This window comes from Neovison vison, chromosome 10 (genome assembly GCF_020171115.1).
Source record: "Neovison vison isolate M4711 chromosome 10, ASM_NN_V1, whole genome shotgun sequence".
Classification (NCBI taxonomy): domain Eukaryota; kingdom Metazoa; phylum Chordata; class Mammalia; order Carnivora; family Mustelidae; genus Neogale; species Neogale vison.
Window position 1 is genome coordinate 22962369 of NC_058100.1, and position 16800 is coordinate 22979168.

The following is a 16800-nucleotide window of genomic DNA, read 5'->3' on the forward strand; positions in this document are numbered from 1 at the left end:
GGAATAATTATAATCCATTATGTTAAAGGATCTGATTAATTTAAAAAAAGAAAAGTTCTATAGGGTGACAGAGAAGGAATTACCTGACAAATTATGTGTGTACTATGTCCTTATGACAATTAGATCTCTCCTAAGAAGACGAGAAGAGACAAGAACACAAAATAGAAAGCAAGAAATTTAAATGCACAACATGATGATTCTGCATTTGCCGGGAAAACTCATTAGAGCTTGAGGAAGACTGTATCACAATTATACTCCAGTAGGAAGTGGTGCGCATGGGGCAGGATTTCAGTTTCATGGGTATAGAAATGTTAACAGAGGACTGAGATCTCTTCTGGTTTGCAGATGCCAGAGCCCAGCAATGTTTGGAGATGATCTGAAACAAGTCAAGCTCAAGTCTTTGCTTTAGACTATCCAGGAACTTACCTGGATGGGTGCTCCTGTGGGGAGGAGGATAGATGTGAATATCTCCAAGGCAAGCTAGATCGATGCTGGACAATATATCAAGGGATTATGACTTGTATGTTCTCATACTAGGCCAGCAAGTAGTGAGAATCCCTAAAAGCCTCTCCCAAGGATAGCTACAGGAAGACAAAATCATTCCTCTATAATATTTTAAGAATGACATGGGTTGAGTTTCTTGCAAACATCTGATAGAATTTTCATTCCAATCAATGTGTGTGCTTTCAAGGAAATTTAAAGCAAGGGACAATTGCGTCTCCAACAAAAAACATATACACCTACCGAACTATGTGACCATTTACCCAAATTAATGGCTCTCCTTACCAATAGTTTATTCTCTGTGGAATGCAAATACTCTACTACTACTATTATTACTTCTACTACTACGATTATTACTGTGTACTTCCAGATTGATTTTGAGGTTTAAATATATTAATCATTAAAAGTGCTTAGAATAGTGTCTGCTCAGAGTAAGCATTATATAAGTGTTAGCTGCTATTACCATTATAATTGATCCATATTATCATTATATCAAGGGGGATTTTACTTGTGCTTATCTGCTGGTGTCATCATTTCTCATCCACATTGTAATAATCATTTGAGGCATGAAAGTGGTTAGATACAGATCATAAAGTACTAGGGATGTTACCTTACATTAGTAGACATGTATAAATTTTTTTTTTTTCCCAATTTATTTATTTTCAGAAAAACAGTATTCATTATTTTTTCACCACACCCAGTGCTCCATGCAAGCTGTGCCCTCTATAATACCCACCACCTGGTACCCCAACCTCCCACCCCCCCCGCCACTTCAGACCCCTCAGACTGTTTTTCAGAGTCCATAGTCTCTCATGGTTCACCTCCCCTTCCAATTTACCCAAATTCCCTACTATCAGTCAAGCAGAGAGAGTCAATTATCATATGGTTTCACTCATTTGTGGAGCATAACCAATAGCATGGAGGACAAGGGACATGTATAAATTTTAATTAAAAAAAAAAGACTCCTGAGAATCTGCAGATTGAATTATATGTAACATGACTATGATCAAATCGTCTGGTCAGAAAATGCCTAATAAAGTAATAGTGAACATATAATTAAAGCTTAAAGTGAGACAGTGGAATGAAAACTGCAGGGGTCGAGATGGAATTACCAACTACTGGGCGTAAAGACCCAACCAAGTAGATGTGGCAGAGGAACCTATTAAGGGTACCTGGCTAGGGAGTAAACTCTCTAAGGAATTTTCTATCTTGGGTTGCCTGGCCGGCTCACTTGGTAGAGCATGAACCTCTTGATCTTGGGGTCATTTTTATATTACTAAAAAAATAAATAAACTTTTTTAAAAAACCTCTTAAAAAAGAATTTACTATCTTTATCAAATATGTGTAAGATAATCCGTATTACCTTGGACAAGTCAGTTTCTAAATGTAAATTTTTTTTAACAAATTGGAAGTTTATGAAGTCATTGATTTATATCAAATGCAGGCAAATGATAATTTGAAAAAAGGCAAATTTGAAATAAGTTTTGGATAATTTGTATATGAGAAGATTTGGGAAAATATAAAATAAAATCTAAAAGAATTTTTAAAATGACTACATATGTTTAACAACAGATTTTTGACATCTCCCTAGTTGTTAAAGTGATAAGAATAATTGTTATAAACAAATGTATCTCCAATATTAGATATAAAAATTCAGAATTTCCAATTTGGAGGAACTCAGTGTGTAAATCCTATTAATGCATTCTTTATATTATCCTAGAACTGGTCCATGAATTATTTAACTTGAAGCATGCCATTTAATCTCTGTGGAACTTATTTTCCTCCTTTGAAAAATAATGTCCTGTCTAACTCACACTCATGCTGTAAGGATAAATGAGATCAACTTTAGAGAAAGGTTTAAAAATTAAAATAATATTAATAAGTAATAATGTCATAAGGTCTAATATTAGCATTTAGCAGGCCAAAATCAAATAGAATCAGTCAACTTGCAATAAGGGAATCTCACATGGCAACTTTTCCTGTCCACTCATTGAGTATTTATATACTACATCTACTTACTTCTCCTCTTATCAGTAGTTCATCAATTATTTAACATGTAATTAATATATGCATATACTACACATCAGTTAAGTTCCAATGATGAAGGGCTTGAAATATGTTTCCCTGTAATGACTTAGAGCTTAGTAGTAAATGATAAGTGTGGGTTTTTATTTTATCCCTACATAAAAATATTAAGGTAACCTATTACTGTTTCTCAGAAGACCCAAGACTCCTAGGTGAGAGTCAAATGATTTAATTACTCATAGCAAAGTAGGCATCATAACTGTCATGTTTGCATTGATTCCCTTTGTCTCTTGTGTGCTGTGGAGACCAGGTGAATGCCTACACACCTAGTACTGAGCTTGGAAAAAACCCTATCCTTTATAGTAAGCAGTATGCAAAACCGTTCTTTGCTCCAGAAAAGAGACAATACTTCATTTCTTAAGGTTGCTCTCTGAAAAGTCCACTTCTTGGGGTTCAATATCATTAGCCATTAGGGAAATGCAAATTAAAAACACAATATGATGCACGTATATCAGAAGAGCTAATATAAAAAATAGTGACAACACCAAATGCTGGTGAGGATTCTGAGAACCTTGATCACTCATATGTTGTGAGGAAATATAAGATAGAACAGACACTCTGGAAAATGGTTTGGCAATTTCTCAAATAACAAAGCACAGAATTGCCATCTACTGAAAATAATGCTCCCCATGCATTTATCCCAATGATAATGAAAACTTGGGTTCACAAAGAAAACTTTGAGACAGACGTTAATGTTCACTGTACTCGTAATAGCAAAAACCTGGAAACAACTCACATGTCCTCCAATGGGTGAATGGTTAAACAGTCGTAAATACATTCATACCATGGACTACCAGTCAGGAATAAAAATGAAGAAACTATTGTGTGTACAACAATTTAGATGAATCTCCGTAGGATTATGCTGAGTGAAGAAAAAGCTAGTATCAAAGTGATACATACGATATGGTTTCACTTACATAGTATTCTTGAAATTAAAGGAAAATAGAAATGGGGAATGGATCAGTGTAATTAGCAGTTGCCAGAGGTGAAGGATGGGAGAAGAGAGAATTGTGTGGCTAGTAAAGGATAAAAGGAGGCTTCCTGTGGTGACGGAGCTGTTTTGTATCTTGATTTCATCAAATTAGTATCCCGGTTAATATTATAATAATATTTTATAATAATAATATATTATAATAATATAATATTGTAAGATGTTACCACTTGAGGAACTGGATAAAGGGTAAATGAATCTCTGCATTATTTCTTACAATGGCATGTGACTCTATCTATCCATCATCTATCTATTTTTAATTAAATTAAAAATATGTGTAGTTAGAAATGGTTTATTGTTATCTCTTCATTACTTATTTGAGTTCTGTGTTAATGTGGCACATACCTTTAGGGTTTTTTTTGTTTGCTTGTTTTTTTTCTGAATTTTTTTGTCCAACTAAATGGACTTTCTGGAAACCAAACTACACTCTAGAGTTTTAAATAAAAAACATGATGCTCTCATCACCAATTTTTTTTAAATAAAATACATGGCCTTTTTAGTTATAATGTTAAAACATAATTGAGAAATTATTTAAGTACCAATATTCATTAGGAGCCAGCTTTTAATAATTTTATTTTTAATACGTTGAAGATGGAAAAATGGTCCATGTTTTAACCCTGCAAATTCCAAATTTTGAGGGGCTTGCTATACTCCTCATTTCTGCTTGTAAACTAACAATTTTGTGACATGTTTCTTTTAAACTCTTTTAAAATATAATCAATCCTACCCAAAGCTAGGACATTACAAAATGTCCTTCAATATACAGGACAAACTAGAGATGGGAGAAGCATCCTTTACCTCTTAAACTTCAGCTTAGTCCTGGCACACTATCATTCTACCCCGAGTTTGACCAGTCCATGCATGACACTGACAACTTTTTTCTTATAGATTCACATACATAAATTTATTTATCACCAATGGTCATGTTGCTGTGTTTCTCACCCTGTCCAAATTTATATACATTACTCATTAGCATATATATCCAGGACTCAGTAATATTTTCTCTTTGCAATGAAATGAATGAATGGTTTGAAATTCCAAGGATCATGGATTTGATGAAAAGGTCTTTTCAACGTACATCTGTCTTTTTCAATTAAGATATCATGAATTGTTATTAGTAATCACTATTCAGATGTTGCGTGTAGTTTCAGTCCTTGGTTGTTAAGATTCTTCTTAGATACCTTGTTTTAATTTAGTTTAAAAAGTACCCATCCCTGCTCAAGCTCTTCTCACATGACCTGGTTGTCACATCTTTCTTCATAGTTCCTGACCCATCTTTACAAACAATGTATACTTTTCCATTTTTATTTCTAGTAGTGATAAATTGATTATTTAAAAGAGACAATAAAATGCGGAAAGCTTAAGAAAAAGCCAAAGGAAAATGTGAAGATATAAATATCATTGAATTTCTCAAGCTTTGTTATTTACTTTTATAGGTATTTAAACTATACCTGGCACTAGGAAATCTTAAATCTGGTTACAACATCCTCATCTCATCACAATTTGTAGATATAGTTCACAGATTAAAGAGTTATTGTTAAATAGTGAATGACAAGGATATCCTCAGGTAGAGCAAACTATTCAAGTGTTCTCTCATGTTTTTTAGTCATCAGTTCTTACTAACAATGGAAAAAGATGGGCACAGTGCAGTTTAAGGATGTGCAAGTTCTTGGATTTCAAGACATTATCTAATTGTCTGAAGCAATATGAATGAAGGACAATGATGTCTAGCAACATTTATAAAATAACGGAATCTAGTCCAACAATGACAATATTGCAAAGACACCGATGTTTTATCAATCATCACTGTGATTTCTATTCACAAGCTTTTAAAAAAATATATTTGCTACAAAGTGGCATATATTTCCAATATTATGTTATTTCGATTTTACATAGCACCAGATGAAATCGCTTCACTTTAAAAAATTCATATTAAGATAATCTACAAACTGAGGTATGTCCAAATTTGCTTCAGCCCAATGAGTCCAGGTATGATTTAGATAATGTTATGTATCTAACTTTTACATGCATGATCAAAGCTTTATATTAGTTGCAAGTCATACTATATTTCCTTCAACTATTAAGTGGTTCCTCATAATTAAGTTCTCCATATCTTTTCAGTGATGATTAAATTCAGCAATTACATTCATTGTTTTAATTCAATTGACAAACATAATAACTCAATCCATTATTTCCTTACTATCTTATAAAAGATTTAATATTATATCTGGATTCTCATGTGCAAAATGAGATCATATATTTTTCTAATTCCTGGAAAGGAGTCCAGAGGTCAAAAATGGAATAGGAACATGGATTCTTCTCCTACCCACTTAAGCCCCCATGTTGCATCACCACTTCCTCATATCAGGGAGATCAGGGTGTGGTGAAAAAATAATGAATACTGTTTTTCTGAAAATAAAGAAATTGGGAAAAAAATGGAATAGGAACATGAATACAAGTTTGACAACGGTAACACCAGGTAGTACTGATAATTATGGCAGTTAAATTTATACAATTAATTGGAAGAATGGAGGTGAGCTGATATTTTTGAGGATATATGGACATTGCAAAGTCCTAGACAGATCGCAGTTCTTTTTAGTAATTAGTTGTGTGCAGGTAGAACCAAACTACACTGTATGTGTTATATAACTGGATTCTTTAAGAAATTTGTAATTTTTTTGGAATGGATGAATGGAGTGTATCACAATTTTATAGTGTGATCTTCTCTCTTCTATCATAAAAGTAAATTTAATTGTCCTGCTGATTTTACAAAAAATATAAACATTCCTGGTTTTTTTTTATTTTAAAAAGTAGTAATTATAAAGGAATTATTTCATTCTCTAGCTTTAGTATTGCCAGAGTAGTTTGTTTAAATATCTCTGAAAAATGATCATCTCACAATGTCCTGTCACTCAGTTCCTTTTAAGAACCACAAAGTACATTTTCTAAATTCCCACTGTCTATACTTATTTGCAAAGTAAATTGCAAAAGTATAACTATCATTATCTTTATTTTTGAAAGGAAGTAATCACTTTATTTTGTACTAAAATTATAAACTATATACAAGATAGTATGATTTGTAATTTGAACTTTACAGCTTTTTAAAAAATGTTTATTTTTATTTCTTCCTTAAGCCCTTAGTCTCCATTGCTAGTTCACCATTTTTCCTGCAATGCACATAGTTAATATGAAATAAGCTTACATTGAATATTTTATATATATATATGTATGTATATATGTATATATATATATATAATGCTCCTCTCTACTTGGCATGGCTTAGTGACAGTCTGAAAAAAAAGGCAATGAATATCTGGTCCCCATGATGATTTCATTGTAATTCTAAAATACTGCCAAGGACTTTGAATTGCAATGCAGTCATGTGTGAATAAAACAATACAACTAATTTATTACATCCAGTAACAAAAAAAAATATATATATATATATAAACTAAGCATGAAAGTCCATGATATACTGACAAATATTCTACAGGCAGAAACTCTTTAATGTGAATGATATCAACAGACTAGTGCTAAATATAGATAAAGGTAATTGAACACATATATTGAAAACTCACAAGATAATTCAAGATTGTTGTCAGAAGTTATCAAATCAAGGGCATGGAAAATAGATTGATGATATAGATTATTCTTTGTATTTTGCATATGGTTTTTACTCGTATTTATTTAAGATTTAGAGAAGAGGGTCTTATATATATTATTTACAGTTTTCTTTCTTTGATTTGAAAATTTACCATGCACCGGAGTGTGACTTTGCATATGCTGCAAGACATATCTTACAGAAAAATAATATTACTTTTAATGTTATTTAACCTATTTTAATTCCTTTTGTCATTGGGGAAGATTGGTAAGTTTTTGTTTTTCTTTTCCTCCAAAGTACTTTATATATCTTCTATCTCAGTCTCTTCATTCCTAATAATCTCTAATTCTCTTCTAAGGTAAAATCCCACTTATTTCTGTTAAAGTATTTTATTGTGCCCTTTTGAACTTCTCTTTGTGATCAATAAAATTCCTACATCCTCAACATTATATATATATATATTTTAAAAAAAAATGCCTCATTGTCTGAGCCAGATCCTAGCTAGTTCTGGGAAATAGAGTCTTCCTTAGAACTCTTCTAAACAGTTTTTTCTTTTTCTTTCACATTTGGCTTATAGCAGTGTGAGAAACCACGTTCACTGACTTGCTTCCTCTACAGTTTGATAAAAACCTACTATGCCACCATAAACTTGACAAAGTCCCCAGAAAGTTATGGCAGACTCCATATTTCTAGTGTCTTTGTCTTGGCTGACACAAAATAAGCTCTAAATAAATATCTGTTGAATGTTATAGAGCCACATAATTCTCTAAAACTTTTCATAATTGTCCCCAATATCCAAAGTAGATCCCAAATCTAGCTTTGCTACCATATTCATGGCTTGAAGCCTTGTCAAAACCATTCTCTATTATTTAAACTATTGCAAAAAATTTCAGTTGGTCTGTTTATTCCTTTCTTTGCCAACAATCTAAAGATTTACCAGCTGGAAATATATCTCTGTTTATAGCTTTATTGGGGCATAATTTAAATAAAAGAAATTACACTTAGAGTATACAATTTAAGTTTTGATATATGTATACACCTGTGAAACTATCACCACAGTCAAGTTAATGTATCTATCCATCACTCCATAAAAATTTCCCTGGGCCCATTTTTATCACTAAATCCTGCATCCTAGCCTCTCATATCAGAATCCCCAGGCAACGACCCATCTACTTCCTGTCACCATAGATGAGTTTGTATTTTTGGCAATATTATATAAATGCAATATCATGGGATGGTTTTTGGATGTGTCAATTTAGCTACTGTAAACTACAGTCCTCAGAAATCCCCTTCTAGTGTATTTCTGATTGCAGAAGGCAGAAGATTGTTTCTGGTGGTTCTGTCCCTTCCTCTTGCCATAGCACAGATATTCTCTCTCAAGCAGTAAGCTTCAGCAATTGTAGGGCTCATCTCCTTTGTTTCTTATCTTTCAGGGATTACTGTCCTTCATTGCCTAATGTCCAATGTCTTAAAAACTCTCAATTCATATATTTTATCCATTTTATAGTTGTTTAAGTCCAGAGGGTAACTCCAGTCCCTGTTACTCCACCATGGATAAAAAGGGTCATTGATATTTTCTAAATGTGAATTAGCTCAAATAACCCTTCCTTTTAAACTACCAATAGCTTAATAATACATATAGAATAAAGTCTTAGTAACATAAAATATATAAACTTACTTCTCTAAATTCATGTATTATGACCTATCAACTCTGTTCTAACCATAATGGCTTTCCTCATTACGTTAGATCAGACATTTTGTGCTAACCCACTGTTCTTATATTCACTTTTCCTTCTATGTGGTATGCTTTATCCTCATATTGCCACATTGCCTCTTTTTTTTTTCTTTATCATTAAGGTGTCAATTGTAGCCTTCTGTTCCTTGCTAGGATGAAGCAGTTTGTAACAGACTGACAATCCCACAGAGAGATATTGAACTGTAAATGATGGATATGATATTTGAAACTGATGCTCAAAGTCACCAGAGAGCACCAAGACAGTGAGGACTTGGAAAGCCATGATTTTAGAAAGCAACAATTCTCTTGTAGTTTTTTAAAATTCTTATCACAGAGAGTGGAAGGTGAACACAAAGTGGAAGACTGGGGCTTAAACAAGTTGTATATCAAACTTGTATATCTCTATATCAAATAATTTTTTTTAAAGTTAACTTCTGTCAACCAATATAAATACAAAGCAATATAAATACAAAGATAAGCACATCAAATAAAATGCACATTTTAAAAAAGATTTTATTTATTTATTTGACAGAGAGAGAGATCACAAGTAGGCAGAGAGGCAGGCAGAGAGAGACAGGGAAGAAGGCTCCCCGCTGAGAAGAGAGCCTGATGCAGGGCTCTATCCCAGGACCTGAGCCGAAGGCAGAGGCTTAATCCATTGAGCCACCCAGGTGCCCCTCAAATGCACATTATTGTAAAACTTCTGATATCAAAGAATAAGAAAAATCTGAGAAACAGACTTTTAATCTCCAAAATCATAAGAAATAGACTGGGAGCTGGCTTCTCAAGAAATGATTAGAGCCAAAAGAAAGTGGAATCATATCTTTAGTAGAGTAACAAAAATTAAATGCTTATAGCATTTATATAGCATTTATATCATTTAATTAGCACACTATATGCAATGAATGTACCCTTGAAATACAAAGATGAAATAAATGAACTTTCAAAACTGAACAAAATTTAAGAGAATTAATTTATAGCAAACCTTGCTATAAAATAAAGAAAATACATTAGATAGAAGAATAGTTTTCCGAAACAGGAGCTTGATAGTAGCAGACACCAGTGTAAATCACCAAAAAAGTGTAAATATGTGAGAAATCTAAATTACTATTAAATTAAAAGAAAAACACTAAGAAGTATGTGGTGGGATTTAAACTATATGTGGCATTAAAATATTGTCCATGTCAATGATAACACAAAAAATATGAAAAGGATAAGTGGAATATCATGTTTTAAGGTTCTTGAGTTATCCAGAAAATGGCAAAAGTACTTGAGGCGCCTGGGTGGCTCAGTGGGTTAATCTTACGACTCTTGATTTTGGCTGAGGTCATGGTCTCAGTGTCCTGAGATCCAGCCCTGTGTCGGACTCTGGGCTCAGCACAGAGAGTCTCTCTCCCCCTTTTTCTTTTCCCTCCCTCTATTCTTTCTAAGCAAACAAACAAATAAAATCTTCTTAAAAATAACAGAAGTACCAATGCCAAGTAGACTGTAATAGGAAAAGGTTGTTTCTTGTCTTTCAGTAACCTGTAAATGAATATCAAACATTTCAGTGGATGAATGGAATTGATTAATCAAAAATAAATCAAGAAAAATGAAAAGGGAACCGAAACATGAGTAAAATAGAAAACAAATATTTATATGGCAGATTTAACCCAAATATAAAAGCATTTACACAAAGATTGTAGGAATGGCTTGCAAACTAAATATAAGCTGCTTATAAGACTAATCTCTTAAACATAGTGTGCTGGAAAGTTTGAATATAAATGAGTAGGGAAAAAAGATATTCCACACAAATCAAAAATCAGTGGTTCAAAGACATATTTCCTCCTCAGAGAGAATGTGTTATTTTATCTATTTCTCTCACCTGCCTCCTAGCCCTCCTACCTCCACACACAAAAATATAATCTACCTGAGGAGATATGTATGTTTACTCCCTATTCCATCCAGAGGAACTACAGGAGTACATGGAACATAACAAGTACTCAGTAAATACCTGGGAACATCTTCTTATTTATTATCTTCACACTGGTCTAGTCCTCATTTTTATCTCAAAATGCTATATCACTATACTAATTACCTCGAAACATCTCTTTAAGTATCAACAGCCTGGTCTTAACTGTACTTTCTTCATGCGCTCTTTTGTCCTTTCATTGCATCTTTGTGGCTAGACTCTTATCCTGAATGAAGTCAAGTATTCCTTTTGCTTCCACCTGGGTGAATCAGTAAGATTTCCTGATGATTCTACCATCTTCTGCAACCAATTCAACATGATGTTTTATGGCTTTAAAACTCTGCTTTTCAGAGGAGAACATTGATTTCCTGCAAATGACAAAATAATAAATAAGATAAAATTACAAAGCCATTATCTAAATATGGCCATAGACATTCCATACAAGATTTGCATGTATGTGAATAGAACTTAAAACATGGAAAATTTCATATAGTCTCTATCCCTAGCAACTCACGAATGTTTAGGAAAAAATATAGTTCAATTTGATTAAGAGAAAAATGGAAGTAGATTCTGCTGCACAAAGATTAAAATTAAGCTTCAACAAGTGCTGCATATCATCTCCTATAACAAGGGTTTAGAGAATGACATAAAATAGGCCTAGGACTTACCAGGTGAAGTATTCAAACTCTAGAGATCATTAATGCCCATCCAAGGAAGGTCATGCTATGCCAGCATCAAAAACAAATTTAGAAAACAATGGAACCCTGATAATTGAGATGGGTACACTTAGGTGGATGCTTGTACCGAGAGTTCGCACTCTTTACTAACTTAAATGTACGAAGAGGCACGGTTCCCCTCAGGATGAACCTCACTCTTCCCTGCTACGCACTAGGCATATACTAATATTAAGTTGTGGTATAACCCAGCGGGGAATTTGCTGAGCCTCTTAAGAAAGGAAGGGGATGATATCTCAAAGGACCTAATCAGCATGTACCAGCAGTAGCTGGGGGAGTACAAATATAATTTAATTCTGAGCATTCTGAACCCAAGGGTCAAAATATAAGATTGAATAAGGTGGAATTTACTTAGGAGAAATTTTGGAGGATATGCATTTTAATATCCTGTCAAGGACCCCAGAGGATGGTGTGAAATCTGAAATGGCTACAAGGATAGATTTTGGAAGCTGGGAAAAGCGATGAGCATGCTACGTGGAGGCAAAGTGCCCAACCCCCACTGCAAATAGTAGAAGAAAAAATTCAAGGGCTTGAGAAAGTGGGACTGCTTGAGTGGTTATAATATGTAAGGCAGTAAACCTCTCCAGATGATTACATTCCTCAGGAAGGCCTGAAGATTTCAACATTTGCCAAGGCTGTAATAAACATGCTTGTAAGAGTGTCACCAACAATATTAAAATGTTCATTAGTTGCTGTTATTGGTAGACCGGGGTTGATTGTAGGAGAGGCAATTATGGAACCAGGAACAATAATAAAAATGGAAATGATAGAATCCCCAAACTGAAGAGGTCTACGAAGTGTGCTTACCCACCTGAAGCTAGGTGGATACAATTATTGTAAATAACAAAAGTTTGGATTAGCAGCCAAGAGGCCTAACTTGCAGATGTTTAATGAAGATAGTAAACAGAACACAGTCCCTATAAGTGCAAAATATATAGGTGGTTGAAAAGAGAACCACTTACTTTAACCTTTTGGAGAAATCAGATAGATGACCTTTGGTTGTTTTTTCCTAAAAAGTTATAATTATATGTCCAGATTCCAGACATGGGCTCATTTTCAAACCCAGAAGACTTTTATGAAAAAGGAGACCAGATCTCTGGGAAGAAGGAACCTGCAACACCACTGTAATAGCACATGTTAATGGTTCTTACAGACCTCTCCTAAAAGACCCCTTGGTCATTGATTTGGATAGATAACTGTATTAGGCAAAGAGAATATTCATACTTCAGAGAATTGTTTTTCAGAGGGTTCAAGTTGCCATGAATACCAGGATCTCCAAAGAATCACCAAGATACCCTATTTGACTGGAGACACCAGGTAATAATATATCCCTTTCCATGATTCAGCAAACAGTGGGTTTTGACATACCTAGTATGGAGTTGTTGAAATTCCCAAGTCAGTCTTGTGCTTTATAGGAAAAGCACACTCAGAAAGGGTGATATCAAATGGAAGCTTCTGTAACTGACCCCCAAGATAATAAATCAAAAACAGTATCATATCATGAGGTAAGATGGCAAACGTCAGTACATCCTCTAGATTCTAAAGGATACAGAGATGGTGGCCCTTGACATTTTCCTATTAAATTTATCATCTTCCCCTGCAGAAACCAGATTGATCCTGAAGACTGACAATAGACTATCCCAAATTTAATCAAGTTGTAATCTCAATTGCAGCTGCTATGTCATAGGTCATATTTTTTTATAGATTTGGGAAAAAAGTTATTTTCCATTCTAGATGGAATGGAAAATTCCTGGGTGGCTCAGTGTGTTAAAGCCTCTGCCTTTGGCTCAGGTCATGATCCCAGGGTCCTGGGATCAAGCCCCGCATAGGGCTTCCTGCTCAGCAGGCAGCCTGCTTCCCCACTCCCCCACCCCCCACTCCCTCTGCCTGCCTTTCTGCCTACTTGTGGTCTCTGTCTGTGAAATAAATAAATAAAATCTTTTAAAAAAAAAAGAAAGAAATAAAAAATATCAAAGATAGTGTTCAAACGAAATGGACAACTATATAAATTTACAGTTTTGGGGGTTCTCTCCCTCCTAACCCCTCAGGGCTATATTAACTCTCAGTCATAATATAGTTAGAGAGAACTGCATCTTCTGGAGATCACTCTGAATATCACATTGATTAACCTTACATTACTAGGGCAAGAAGAAAGGGAGTAAGAGATGTGTATATTTTACTTTGTCTTCTATATGATACTGTCATGTCAAGATTTTACATAAAAATGACTCAATCAGAGTTGCAATTTATTTATTTATTTATTTATTTATATTTATTTATTTGATTTATTTGACAGATGGAGATCACAAGTAGGCAGAGAGGTAGGCAGAGAGAGAGAGAGGAAAGCAGGCTCCCAGCCGAGCAGAAAGCCCAATGCGAGGCTCGATCCCAGGACTCTGGGATCATGACCCGAGCTGAAGGCAGAGGCTTTAACCCACTGAGCCACCCATCCACCCCCAGAGTTGCAATTTAAATAAATTACCCTCGTTGTTTTGTGGAGGATAGAATTTTTACTTGAGCACAACTTATAGTAAGATAATTGACAAAAAACACAAAACAAAACAAAACAAACAAACAAACAAAAAAAAGACACTGAAATAGCCCCAGTGAGACATGCTGGATGTTGTCAGTCCTGGGAAGGCAGAGGACCTGACACATTTAATTGAGGTGAGACTATGGAGACACTTCAACTTGTGAGGAGAATTTCACAGAGGCACTTCAAAAGGTATAGGTGAGGTGATGGAAACCAAAAGAATTGTGGCATTTATGGACTTCTGAACATGACAGACATCGCTGTATTTAGCCAGGGATTCAGAGAAAGGAACAGAGTAACAAACTGAGGGTTTTGGAAAGGAGGGTGGTGGGGCCATGGGTGAGCCTGGTGGTGGGTATTAAGGAGGGCAAGTATTTCATGGAGCACTGGGTGTGGTACATAAACAATGAATCTTGAAACACTGAAAATAAAATAAAATTACAAAAAAAAAAAAGAAAGAAAGAAAGAAAAGAAAAGAAAAAAAAGGAAGGAACAGAATTAGCAGGGCATCCTGTATGATGGGACTCTCCAGAGCAACTGTGTATCTCTTGGTCCCCAAATGCCGATATTGGAAATCAGGTGTGTTAGCACCATTTAAACTAACTATCTTCTTTATACAGCATTCTTGTAAGGGTTCTTAAGCAGAAAATACTGAAATATACCATACAATGCACTTGAACAATTGTTGAATAACGTCCTAAGCTAAGTTTTCCTCGATATCATCCACAGAATAAGAGCTATTTTTGAGTGGCTACGGTGTTTAAGATACTGTAATGGGCGCCTTACACTCTTTATGTCATTTATTCTTTGTCATACTTAGTGGTGTATAATATTAACTGCAGTAGTTTCATCTGAGTAGACTAAAGCCAAGAGAAGATAAATAATTGAAGGTCAAGTGCAGAGTAAGTGTATGAGCCAGGGTTGAAACCCACTTTTGTCTGTTTACGTATTTAAGTTTAAGCATAAACAACAATGCTTTTATGACCAGAGTATGCAATTTAATTAGAAAAATAAATTTCCATTTAATAAAAAGAGCTATACAGGGTAGTATGTAATCAAGTAAAACCAATTTTGCACAGAAATCAAATAATTGTGGGAGTAACATTGACAAGAATTAAAAAGTTGATAACTAGGAATAATAAATGAAGTGTTAAAGAGCAGAGAAATATCTAACTGGAACTTTAATAGTGGGTAATTTGCATAAGAGTCTATAAAGATACAATAGACCGCATTATGGATCAATTGTCTTTGAAGTCCTCCTTAAAACTAATCTCAACTGGGGCACAATTTCATCTCTGTGATTCCATGTTTTATTGTAACTATGCATCTCCTTATCTTCTTACCAACATTATTCATTTGAACTTTGCAAACAAGAAAGAGACCATTTATAATCTTACAAAATTGAGATTTTTAAAAATAGGTATAAAAAAGAATATTCTCTCCATTTATAGCTGTGCCTTATTTTGTGGAGCTCAGTGAAATTTAATAAATCATAAGGAATGTGTTGGGTCAAAAAAATCAGAGAGTTTTTAATCAATAGTGGATTGCAACAATAAAAATATACAATATTCTAATTAAGGGGGTTTATATAAGATAAATTATAAGCTATAGCATGTAGTAATAAAAGGTTTAATTCTGATATTTTTATGAGTAAGAGTGTTTTCAAAGTTGAGATTACTTTCCCATGTCTTTGTCTTCACAACAGACCTGACAGCTGATTTGTGAGTTTGTGTCACAGTTGGATGGTGTGCACCCATCTAAGAAATAACAAACGTGGGGACCTGTTGGAACAGATGGAAGGCACTCATGAATGGTTTCACCTACTTACGGGATTGGTAAATTAACTGAGGAGTTTGGGTTCTGATATTGAAATAGTTGCTCGCTAGTGTCACTGCAGAAGTCATCAATGACAGCTGCTATCTCTAAGCATTTTAAACTCTTAGAGATGCCTGTGTTCTCAGAACTCTTCTTTTTACCTTTGGGAAATAAATCCCCATAATAATTATCAGGATTTTCTTGCATGTTTTTGCTTTTTTGTTTTTTTTAGAATTTTCTTAATTAAATGTTTTTATACTGAGGGGAAAAAATGTTGAGTTACGGGTGGGAGTAGAGGGACTATATTATAGTTAAGGAAAATAAGGGGTCATTTATAAAATAAATACCCAGTTTGAAGTGTTACAATTTCACACATTTTTCCATGCAAAGTTCTCATCATATAAAATTCTCTTTCATTAGAAAAAAGTCAAATTTGACTGAAAATATGAACACTTACCTGACTTACCTAAGTATTCTTAATTTTAAGAAGTCCGTGATAGGTGACTTGGCTTCTTTCTGTCCCACTATAATCTTTTGTTTTTCTCAAAAATATCAAGGATTCTTTCCTTAGAACAAGACAAATTATGTTATGAGACATCATCTTTTTTTGAGTCTTTTAAAAATTTCCGGATTCTATGATTACATTCTGATTTTCCTTCTGGTTATTTTTTTCTAAATCAATCCTCTGAAAGTTGAATATATATTTTTAAGAGCAGTATTTCCACTTTCTTGAATTATTTTCTTTATGAGCCGCATTTATACTTCATGTACACTTGGACCGCATATAAAAACTGATAGAGAATATTTTCATATTTTAGCTTTCTACATTTCCCTTTTAAAGTTATTAATGAATT